This window comes from Capsicum annuum, chromosome 10 (assembly GCF_002878395.1).
Source record: "Capsicum annuum cultivar UCD-10X-F1 chromosome 10, UCD10Xv1.1, whole genome shotgun sequence".
Classification (NCBI taxonomy): Eukaryota; Viridiplantae; Streptophyta; class Magnoliopsida; order Solanales; family Solanaceae; genus Capsicum; species Capsicum annuum.
The window spans coordinates 180,521,754-180,533,980 of record NC_061120.1 but is presented as its reverse complement, the minus strand read 5'-3'; the positions used below and the strand labels follow the sequence as shown (position 1 = coordinate 180,533,980).

The 12,227-nt window shown below is 33.8% G+C and overlaps 1 long non-coding RNA gene across 1 annotated transcript; it reads right to left on the bottom strand.

Annotated features, from left to right (window-relative positions):
* Positions 1 to 8,333: 8,333 nt before the first annotated feature.
* On the bottom strand, positions 8,334 to 10,331 carry LOC124887948. Its single transcript, XR_007045590.1, has 2 exons — positions 9,782 to 10,331; positions 8,334 to 8,486 (listed from the first exon to the last, which is right to left on the bottom strand). It is a non-coding gene; the product is annotated as an uncharacterized LOC124887948 (long non-coding RNA).
* Positions 10,332 to 12,227: the final 1,896 nt, after the last annotated feature.

Below are 12,227 nucleotides of genomic sequence, written 5' to 3'. Positions count from 1 at the left end.
TTTCTTAATTAATAAAAAAAATAAGTAAAATAAGTAAAATAAGAAATTAAATTAAAAAATTTGAAACGAATTATTTGGGATGAAGGGAGTAACTAACAAAAAGACAAGAAAGACAAAATACCTGTAACAGTGATTTCTTGGCCTAACATCCACGAACCCTCACGTCATTGCCCTATAATTGGACGCCCCCACCATTTTATCCAACCGTCATCATTACCTAATGATTGGTATATACTTCATTGTCCCATAAGCTTTACATATACGAGTTGGATTCCTAGGGAAAACCAAAACAATTATATTGATACCAAAGGAATTTATATCCTACAAAATATAGATTCCAATTTAGCAGTATCGAATTAAAGATCAAATTGGGGTTCTCACGTTAAACGTTGAATGGTGTTCATGCTGCAACAATTCTCCCCTTCAGCTGCGATATGAAATTAATTGCAACTTTTGTGCCCCTTCTTTGTCCTAAATATTTTATGTTGTTATTTTTATCAGTGTTAATTTTAAACTCTTTTCACTTAAATTTATTCTTGTATTAGGTCATACAAATAAACAAATTGAAATTTGACCCATTAAATTAGTAATTAACTAATTATCTAAAATATTAAAAATATTTAACAAATCCTCTATTCATGTCACGCCTCAAGGAGATAACAGCGGACAAGAACCGTATACATTTAATTTACAAGCATTATATGGCATGCGCAAGCTTATGGAATAATAACTAGCATGAAACACCCCAAGTCTGGGATCCTTGCAAAAATTCCTTGGTTTTGGACTTACTGGACTTGGTACGACTCAAGGGTACTAATCGTATCCTTGAATACAACTTGTGGGATGGCTTGGTGGTTCACTCATACACTAGGTAGTGTGTTTGGGGTAGCTACTGCCCAAGATACAACTCATCTTGGGACAAGTCATATAGGAACATATGAGTGGTGCAAGGCAAGTCGTATAGTACTTGTTTGGGTTGTCTTGTAGAATCTACCCTAGGTACGGTTGGTGGGTACGATTTGGTGTACCACTCGTACCCTTAGGTACGAGTTAGGGAGGTGTGAGTCATATACAAACCAGTAGGTAGGGTTTTGGAAAGGTCTTGGTACGAGTTGGGGTACCACTCGTACCTTAGGATACGGATGGTATAGGTGAGTTGTACCCCTGAACGTGGCTTATGTAGTCCGAACATTTCCTACTTCAAAGCCCTTATGTTCTCACGTTATATAAACCTTGGTGGCCTCTTATAACACTTATGAAAGGATGGAAACACTTCAAATACTCTCTCAAACTTACTCTTGAAGATTGGAGGCTAGGTTTCTTCATGTGTTCTTCAAAGGGCTTAAGATTCATGTTTCTCTTTGGAATCTTCTTGTATAAGGCATGTACTCCTTCCCTCATTGTTAGTTCCAACTAAAGTCATGTGTATTATGTTTTTAAACATTGATTTATGAATCATGAATTGTGGTTTTCGAAATATATGTTGAGGGTCTTGATGCATATGGTTTGGTATTGGTTTAAACTATTTTTTACATATTTTTGGTAATTGTTTCCATATTTTGGTACTTGTTGGTTAAGGTTTAACAAATTGGTCTTGAGTAACCCTAATTATAGTGGTTTATGCATTGGTTTTGGTCTTGGTAAAGGTATGCTCTCAACATGTTTGATAAAATGCCTAAAAGAATGTTTTCACTCTATTATTGAACTTTCATTGGAACTCTTGCATGATTTGGTTTGGTAATGGAACCCTAAATGGATTTGGATGGTTTTGCATGGTTTAAATGGTATAAATGCTTTAAATGTTTGGCATGGTCATAAATGATTTGGAATAGTTTTAAATGGTGTACATAGTTTAGATGGATGAAATGGTAAAGTCTTGGTGGCTATGAAATTGGTTATGCTTAAGGGGTACATGGGAATCCCCCAAGTGGTTTAATATGGTTAATGAAAGGGTACATCGAATCCTTTAAACCTATAAAAGGTTGTCTATGGATAGTACTTGCAAGTATAGTTGGTATGACGATACCACTACTAATGGCCTTGGTTAATAAATATTTAGTGGATTTGTTGGTTGCTTGGTAATGATTTTAATTGGGCAATAATGATAGGGTATGTAGCAAAGCCTTGGAAGGTAGAGGTCCTGAAGGGACCAAAATTGGAAACTCATATTTGCCAATATGAGGTATGGTCTTCGTGATCGTGTGCATGATGTCACACTTTATATTTAGGGTATGTACTAGTCATCCCAGGTTTTCTTCCCTGGTTCTGTAGCTACACGCACTGGAACTCTTTCAGCAAGGGAAGCTGAACCCATATAGCTCGTGGGTAGTTTAGGATGGCAGAGCTACACAACCAGGTAAATATTTTAATGGCATGCTAAACCCGGTTTCTTTTTCTGGCATGGTTATATATAAATGTATGTGTGTGTGTCTGCGTGTATGGTTGTATGCATTATGGATTATTTTACTTGGCTTTGTAAATGACATTATTTTATCCTTATCCTGAGTGCATGCTAGTGTTCACCCACTAACCCATCTCTGGGCGGCTGTATACCCACGCTATGCAGGGATTGGCCATTCTACTTCTTCTGCTTAGTGATCAGATTCAGGGATAGTCGATGTTGGATTGAAGTGATGAGCTTCCATATTTTTGAAGACATCTATTTTATGTCATATTTTACTTTACATATCTTTTGTCTTTCATAGACTTTGGTTTGGTTATGATCGGGGGCATGTTCGGACTAGGTACTCTTTGGTTGGTCTAGAGGCTTTGTATGGACAACTATGGACTTGGGTATGGTATGGACTGTTCTTGTATATATATATATATATATATATATATATATATATATACACACACACACACATTGGCTTATTATCGTGGTATTGGCTTTTGGTTTAGGTTGGTTATTGGGTGGTTGGACTTGAATGGTTTTTTCTTGAATATAGACTTATCGTAGAGTCACCACATGGGTGGATACGCTATCTTGTTATATGTTTGGACTTAGCCAACTCAAGATATACGTTTGGTAGTCGGGTTGGGTAATAGGGGTGGTTCTCGGTCCTGGTTGGGCTTGGGATTGCCCATTATGACAAAGCCCTGGTTTAGATCGTGTCATAGCAGGATGTCCACATGAATTGTACATATACACGAGGGAGTTATATTAACAAAACTGTACAATACAATATTATATGATGTCCATGAAACCTCTATTCAGTTTAACACGCTATACTATGAATGACTAGTTTCCATAGGTCCCGACATACCCAAATAAAGACATGTACATATATTCTAAAGTACTAGACATAGACTGGCTCCTGAGAAAGATGAAGCTCACCAAACTATCAGCTGAAAATGGCAATAGGACCTAACACGAACGTCTGCTATCCTGAGGATCTGAGCCTGCATCAATAAATGTGGTGCCCACTGACATCAGTACATAAACAACATGTACTCGTATAAAAGCAGGCAGAATAATAGTTGGACAAGTACGGAAGCTCACATGATTCAAATATCAAAGTGAAAAACGTATAAGACAACAAGTAACACATATACAACATGAGACTATAACCTATGCCCCAATCTTATTCGTACCTAATATAATATTTAGAAAGGTGGTTATTACAATATAGAGCCTATAATTTGCTTAGGTGATGTATTTAACCTATATGAACTAACAATGATCATAAGATGGCATCCCGAAGGTAATTTGAGGCAAGTATGAAGTGTATGTTGCTCAAATACTCATTGCTATGATACCATACGTATAACTATAGTTACAGTCTGAAAGAAAGTTTGCCCCACCTAGGGGATCACTATAAGGGTCTGCCCGTAGGTAATATATGCCTATGTGGCTCAAGTCAGGGAAACTAGCGCATGACGTTTTATAATACATCATACTTTTCTTAGTTCAGTTCAACTCCTAGTGCTTGCATAAAAGGCTAAAAGCCTGAAAATTTAGGCAAGTGTTGGGGACTTAGCTTAAGTTTTGGCCTCTTAACTTTGATGATTTTTAAAGTGATCTTTCCTACCACGAGACATAAGTGTTTGAGTTGATTCATGTTCAGAGGTGTAAGTAGCATGTCTCGGGTAAGTTTTTGATTTTTAAGATGAGGTTTGGACCACGTTTGGATTTTCAAAATAGCAAGTCACCGCGATTGTGGCGCATCGCAGTGGCTATAGCGGTGGAAGCCTTGGCGCATCGCGGTGAAGGTGTATTTACCATGTTCTTGATTCATAATTCAAATGCATGTGTCATGATCTTTACCTAGTGTGTGAAGTGCTTATTAGGGGAAGAGTGTTCATAGAAATCACTTAGAGCCAAGTTGAGCTAAAAATCCTTTGATTCGTCCAAAGTTTGGTATTCGATTCTACAAGGGTCAACTTTGAAAGTCTATAGCTTTTGATGTATATAGAATTTTTTAGTTCAAGACCCACCAAATTATAGATAATTGAATTAGCTTTCCAACAATATCAATTTCACGTTAATTAGATACTCGAGTGAAATGTTATAGCATTTTTTGTGTGAGGTAGTAATCCTAGCATTTTTTGTGTGAGGTAGTAATCCACCACGATTATACTGCATCGCGGTGAGCCTTCAAATCAAAATCCGGGTTACAAATTTTTAATTTAAATGAATGAGGAGAAATTGGGTCTTTTTCTGCCTCAACCCAGGTCATAAAAACACGATTTTAAGTATCCATTAGGGCATTATTTGCGCTCATTATCCTATTTTACTATGAAGAACAAACCCTAATCAATTTCCTTCAATATCAACCATTCCATCACCTCCTCTTCAAGAACAATCAAGAATCAAAGTTTCCCAATTCAAGAAAGCTTTCAAGATTTTGTTTCTTCTTCAAGATTTGAAGTTTTAAGGTATGTGGGAGTTCATCCATGGGTTCCCTTTCACCCATGGAGCTCAAAACCCTTTTATTTCAATGAAAGAATGAATTTATCGATCATTATGTTATTTTAGATGTTCAAGAAAGATTAAATTTCATGTTTTCATGTTGATTTTAATTAAATTCAGCCCATGTGTGATTCCATGCAAGATTTTGAATTCCTCATGCCATGAATTTTAGTTTTCCATGCTTTATTCAAGTGAATTCCATGATAGATCCTAAATTTGTAATTTTTAGCGACATTCTCATGTTTTAAATTATTGTTTTTCGCGTGTCTGATGAAATTCCCATATCATGTTCAATTAATTTCAGGATGAACCCCAAGTTATGAATCTAGCCATGTTATCCTATTGTTTTTTCATGTTTAAGATACTCCCATGTTTTAACTCATGATCCCCGTGTGTTTAATTTCAAGTTGAGAGTATATGTGTTTTCAAGTGGAATGACACAATACATATTTTGAATGTTATGATTTTCATATCAAATCCCTGAGTTGTGAATTGATTCATGTATCCATGATACTTTCGCATGCTTGCTCATTCCCATGCACAAGTTTATGGTCCCCGTGTTTTTGATGAAATGCCCAAGTGTTGAATGTTGAACAATGATTCCCTTCTATGGTTTCAAAGTTTTTATATGGTCCTATTGTTACTTTTTTATCGAGTCCTGGGGGTTATGTAATGATCCAAGACTACCCCCTAATCGTCATAAGGTTCTTAGGACCACAAGTGATCCCAAGCTAACCCTTATACAAGCGTAACTCGTGAACAATAGAATAAAATACATAAGTCTAAAGGAAATAAGCAAAATATACATCTTTTCTGAGTATGATCAAAACAAACTATATTAAAATTATTACAACTCTGATTATCAAAATAAGACTAAAATAAAATATACAACTCTACTGACTGTCTATGAAGCCTCTACCAGTATTGACTATAGGTAGTCAGGACATGACCCCCAACTATCTCGAATCAATAAAACTAAAAGAAAAAGGAAAATAAAATACTACACAAACTTTAACTCGAGCCCTTGAATCAAAAGGACTCATTATATGCTGACCGGAAGCTGCAACTGTTTGATTCTGATATGTACACTACAACTTGTACCTACATTATTAAACAATGTAGCACATAGAAATATATATGGATCAGCACTTTTAGAATGTACTGAGTATATAGGGGTGAATGCATAAGTAAAACAATAATGAACTACTCAAACAAACTGTCAAAAACTGCATGCTAAGTGTAAGTGACTCACCTTGGCTTGAGTAAATCAAACTGACAAATCATAATTCATGAGTAATAAAGCTTAAAAGAAATTCTTGTGAGCCTCTACACTTAGTTCTAATAAAATTGTACTCTTATTTTGTCCTTCAAATCATGCAGTCTAAGTGAAAAGGGCTCACCTTTATCAATCTTAAAACTTAAAGCTGAAAATCTGATAACTGAAGTCTTAGGTAATACAATATCTCAGTAAATTCTTGTGAGCCTTTACACTTAGTTTCTGAAATTGTTTTGTTATTCTGTTTTAAGACTTAGGGACTTAGGGAGGTTCTTCCAACTGACATAAACCATGTGAGCTGTCATGGAGTCCAACGTCTTACCCATGTTGGGGAAAGTTGCTCTACCCTTGCCATCGAAATAGAATCTTATCTTAAATGATCACTAACTTAGCCCACTATGTGTGAATCATAAACCTACGGTGGCGCGTAGTTCTGAGGTATGAGACCTTTGGAATCATACCCAACTCAGTGCTAAATACTACTTCTATACTTATCACTCAAAACTTTAGGAAATCCATCTTAAAACATCACAAGGGTTTATAATGAAAAACCAATTATTCTTCTCTTTCTTAAAATCCTCAAACTATATGAACAATGTGGACTCCTTATCTTAGCTTAGGATCAAAAGATCAATTTCTTTCTTAAATCTTGGTAAACAACTTACAAAAGAGACTTAAAAATCATAATCTTCTTGAAATATCAATACTTAGGCTTAGGGTTTAAAACTCATGCTTTAAACTCAAGAAAATTAATTCATAGAAAAACGTCATGCTAAATATACTTATTGAAATACTTCAACAATACCTAGATAATGAAATAAAGAATTACAATATCATGTGTCACGCCTCATTTTTCTTGCGAAAAGCGGGATTCGACGTGAGCACTCTTTTTGGGATTGTTTGAAGGGAGGGTGTGAACAGTCACCACCTAACGAATTAAGGTGTGTTAGGGCACCGGTCTAGACTACTACGAACCTATTTTATTGTTTTGTCTTAGTTCACCAGAAATTCGGGTAAGGGTTTAAATTACCTCAAAAGAAAGATATTAGGAACCTTTCGAGGTCCACAAAAATGGTTTCCGACCGAATTCATATTTTACGTGAGGTTTCTACGTAATCAAATAAGGTCACTTGTTTTATTATTAATTTAATGTTTAACTAAGTAAAAAATAATTAATGAATAAACACGTGTCATTTTATCATTTCTAATTATTAATTAACTAAGTGATAAAATAAATCAAACACATGAGAGAGACAAGCAAGGGGACAGAAGAGACATGCAAAATATTTATATAACATAAACTATCCTAAAAAATATAGTATTAACTGAGTTACTAAAGTAAACCATTTTCAATCTGAATAAAGTTGTTTGAAGACAATATTTATCGCTTTTATAGAAAAGATGCCACGATATTATTAATTGCGCCCTTTTACCTTGGCAATAATTTTGATTGGAGGTCGGTCTTAAGTAAAAATAATAATAATATAATTTTTTAAAGACAAGTGAAGATTTGAGTTAAAAAAAATATAACACGCAAATATTTATATATGTATAGATACACATTATCTTCAAAAAAAACTTTGGTGAGTGGTATTCCCGGGGACGCGTCAGCTTGATTTTAAAACATGAGAATTAGACCTCATAATTCTTTTTACTTTCCCACTTACTGTAAGTTAGGAGATAGTGTTTATGTAATTAATAATTTTAAAAAGACATTGTCCAATTCAAGTTTCAAAAAGAGTGGGAAAAAAAAATTAAACCAAAATGTTAACAATTAATGTTGTGTTTTAAAAATGTTTGCATAAACAAAGTAGAAAAATTAGTTAATGTGCTGAAAATGTTATTTGAAGGCTGAAAATTAACATATAATTGTTGAAAATGTGATTTAAAACGCTAAAATGTCATTTGGTGATATGTCAAATTTGTTAAACATGCCAAAGTAAATAAATATATTGTGAATTAAATCGCCATATTCAAACATAACTTAATAGGGCAAACATTAATTAAACTCCTAAAGCATGAATTCTAGGTGATTAAAACCAATTTATTATTAATTCTAAATTAACAATTTGTCTAAGTGAGAGCAAAATAACATGGTCCTAAGCAATGTTTGCCTACGATCCATAGAGCACGTAAAAATACATACATCCCAACCCCCATGCATTCTCATAAATATTATTACAACATCGTTTGTGTTTATACAATATTAGATACCAATAAAAAGAAGAATCGACTAAACTAAAAGGGAAAAACATAATTCCTCTCAAATTTTCGAGCAACTCTTCAATTCCCTCAAACCTGTTAAACACCATGGCATAGCATGGTAAGCACAAAGAGACTAACAAAAATATCAAGATATGATTACAAACACAAAATGACACAACAACGATACAACACACAAAAGTTCAAGTAATTCCTAGAGACATGTTTTCTAGCATCATCATATAAGGTATTAAAATTACGTCGTCAGAAAACTTACTGGTTGAAGATAGCAAAAAATAATAGAAAAACTAAATAATACCGAATGTCAGACATGAATTGCCACGGATAGATTGAGACCAAAACTCTGAAGATAGAAATGCAACTCAGAATAAGAAAATTAAGTAACTTTGTTCTATATGAAATATATAGTGTGTCAAAAGTATAGAGAATGTAAGATGTTGTAGAGAAGAAGAAATATCAATGTCTGTCTTTTGTATATAAGAGAGTAGAGAGGATTATCTCCGATGTCCGTTAACAAAAAGAAGGGGGGAATTTATATAGTGAAAAGTCAGGAAAAAAAATGAAGGTAGAACATTTCAAAATCTTTAAATTAATAAAGTAAATCAAATAATATCGTAGATTATGTCCAAATTACCAAAAATAATAAAGTGAATCAAATAATATCATAAATTAGGTAAAGAATGTCAAAAATAAAATGATGATAAAGTTGTCCTAATTAAAAACAAGGTAAGAAAATCAATCAAAAAGGATCATAGAGAAATCAATTAAAATCACTTAAGTCAATACTTACCATAACAATAAAATTATCCAACAAAATACCACAATAATAGAGTTGTCCAGCACAAGTCATGGAAAAATTTGCCATACATGGTAGAAGATTGCAATAAAAGGGAAAAATTAATTTATCACGTAAACATTCTCTTAATCGTACCATATTTAGATGGCTAACACAGAATCAGTCAAAACTAACCATATCCTAAAAAGTCTGCAAAAATGTTGTTATACTTAATTTAAGCAAAGATGAAGGCAATATGACAAACTTACCATACTAACATACATTTTTTAATTCTATTTTATAATTCGGAATGAAAAATAGAGGTCAGGAAAACAAGTATCAAAGCAGTCTATGATTACTATTTTCAACATGAATTATGAGATTAGCAACAAACACTGCAATATTGGTTCATAACACAGACAGAGATAAATCCATAGTTAAAAACTGGGATTTTTCACATATGTTAATTCCAAGGTGTAAATAAACATGAAATTAAGGAAATAGAATTAAGATTCACAGTCAAATATCATGAATTCTGGATGTATGAATATATCAAAGCAAAAATATGAAATTTAATGTGTTAAAGACAACAAACCGGACAATAATCGCAGTGGTGTTTGTCAAAAAATTCGCCGGTCATTAACTTCAGTGAGAGATTGATGATAAATAGACAGTAGGAAATGGAGAAGGGTTATTCGTCGATCGGGAGAGAAGAGTAAAACAGTGATGGTTGTTATGGCGGCTCCATCGGCTGCTGTTGTTGGTGGCGTTTAGATCTGGTTTTATTTACTTTTCATGGGCCAAGATGATGGAGCGATGGCGATGGCATAGAGGCACGACGGCTCGGAAAGATACTGAGCGGTCGCTGGCTGCTTCACCAGCTGGAGTTTCTGGTTTGCGAAAGTGATGGGCTCTACCATCTGGTGGCGTGAGGGCTGCGATAGAGAGAAAATAGAGGCACGTTGATGGATTGTTTTGCTGGAAAGGGGAAGAGGGAGAGGGGGCCAGCTAGCGACGGCTGGATTGACTGGTGGCTGGTGAGGAGATCGCCGGTGGGGGCGGCTGATTGATGTTGTCATTGGTTTCACGTAGAGAGATAAAGGAAGAAAAGAGAGATAATTTTGTATGGCTGTTTTTTGTGAGAATGGGGACTAGGATTTGTATTTTGGGTATAAAAGAAAAGATAAGGTTGAACTGATCTCAATCATTGGATCGTCTTTGATCAACCATTGAGATTAAATCAATTTAAAAATAGGTCAGGATTTACATGTCAATTTGGGGTTAAAATTGATGTCAATATTGACTACAATTAATATAAATTGCATATAATAATGGCTAGAAATTAAACAAATGTAAGAAGAATCGGGATTGGCTACTATTTAATAAATGTTATAAATATGATAATAGTAATTATAAAAAATAATACCAATAATAAAAGCTAGACAATACATTTGTAAATTATGAGTGTGCATAACTGTGAAAATAATTTAATAAATATTAATAAAATCATGTAAAATATCGTATTTGAATTAATAAATTGTAAAAATGATACTAAAATTAATAAAAATAATTTTTGCATTTTTAAATCATGAATGTGACACGTCGATACATATTTAATATAAGAATAATATGTAAAAAATATTAATATTAAAAATTAACTGAATTTGATAAAATAGCAGCCTAAAAGAAGTATCGTGAGGTCATAATTGAGTGTCAGTATCATGCTTAAAACTCAATTGGGAATCTGAAAAATCATATCACACGCATAAAGACGTGAAAATAGACGTGCAATTTAATATGTAAATCACTTGTAGCATCATAATCTTTAAATAATGATAATTAGGTATGAACCGTAATTTGCAAAATATGAAATTTTAAGTAAAGATCAAGTTTTGGGAACAAGGATGAAAGGAGTATCCTTGTTCATAGCCCTACATACCTTAATAAACTTGATTTGATGTAGAGAACTTCACTTTGAAACCCTATGAGATGATCTTGAAAGTTTTTCTGAGATTTTTGGATTAGGGAACTTAATTCTTGGTTTCTTTCTTGAAAAGGATGAATTGAATTTTATGTTCTTGAATTATTTTCTTGAAGTTCTTGGTTTATAGAGCGTAGATTTTGCTTATCTTGAAAAAGGTTTAATGGAGTTTTGAAGTTCTTGGGAGATGATCTTAAGAGGAAACCCTAATCTTATTCTTAAGGATAAAGAGGATTAAGGGTTTTTAAAACTTATTTATGATGGAAATATACGTGTTTTTGATGATTTAAGTCATGGGAGGTGAGGGAAAAGACCAAAATATCCCTCTGAAACTGTTTAAGGGTGAGGTTGATCAAGTTTGATCGTGGGTGACGACTTGGGTTGATAAGTCGTCGCTTAGGTGACGGCTTATCACCTCAAGTCGTCACTTTGGGGCCAATATCATCACATACTGCCTATGGGTGATGACTTGGTGTGATAAGTAGTCACTTAGGTGACGGCTTATCAACTCAAGTCGTCACTTTATTAACAGACGGACATGCTGAGGTAAAATGAGTATAACTTTTTACTCTGATATTGGGTTAAGGTGAAACCAAATGCGTTGGAAAGAAGATTCCAAGATATTTATTTTGATATATTATGTCCATGTAACTCATTAAGTACAAGAAGTAATAGTCATTGAAAGTTGACCCAAGCTGAAATATTTTCTAAAACTTAACCAATAGAAGCGTTCTTAACCCATCTTTAAGTTAGGAGATTTTTATGACCTCGACTGATATAAAAGGACATTTTCACACTATATAATTGATCATATCACATATATTAACATAAAATCATTGGGTTTAGATTTTTATGCATAGGAACAACGGCGTGAATTCTAGCCCAAAAATATGGGGTGTTACAAGTTATGAAGACCCAAAATTTAACTGTTAACCTAGTTTTCAGTATTTGCAGAATGATTTCAGTTATACCATGGGAAATATCATTCAGTAAGTAATATGGTCAGTTGTTGGTCCAATTAAGTTAGCTCAGTCCGATTTCAGTTTCAGTATCAATCTAT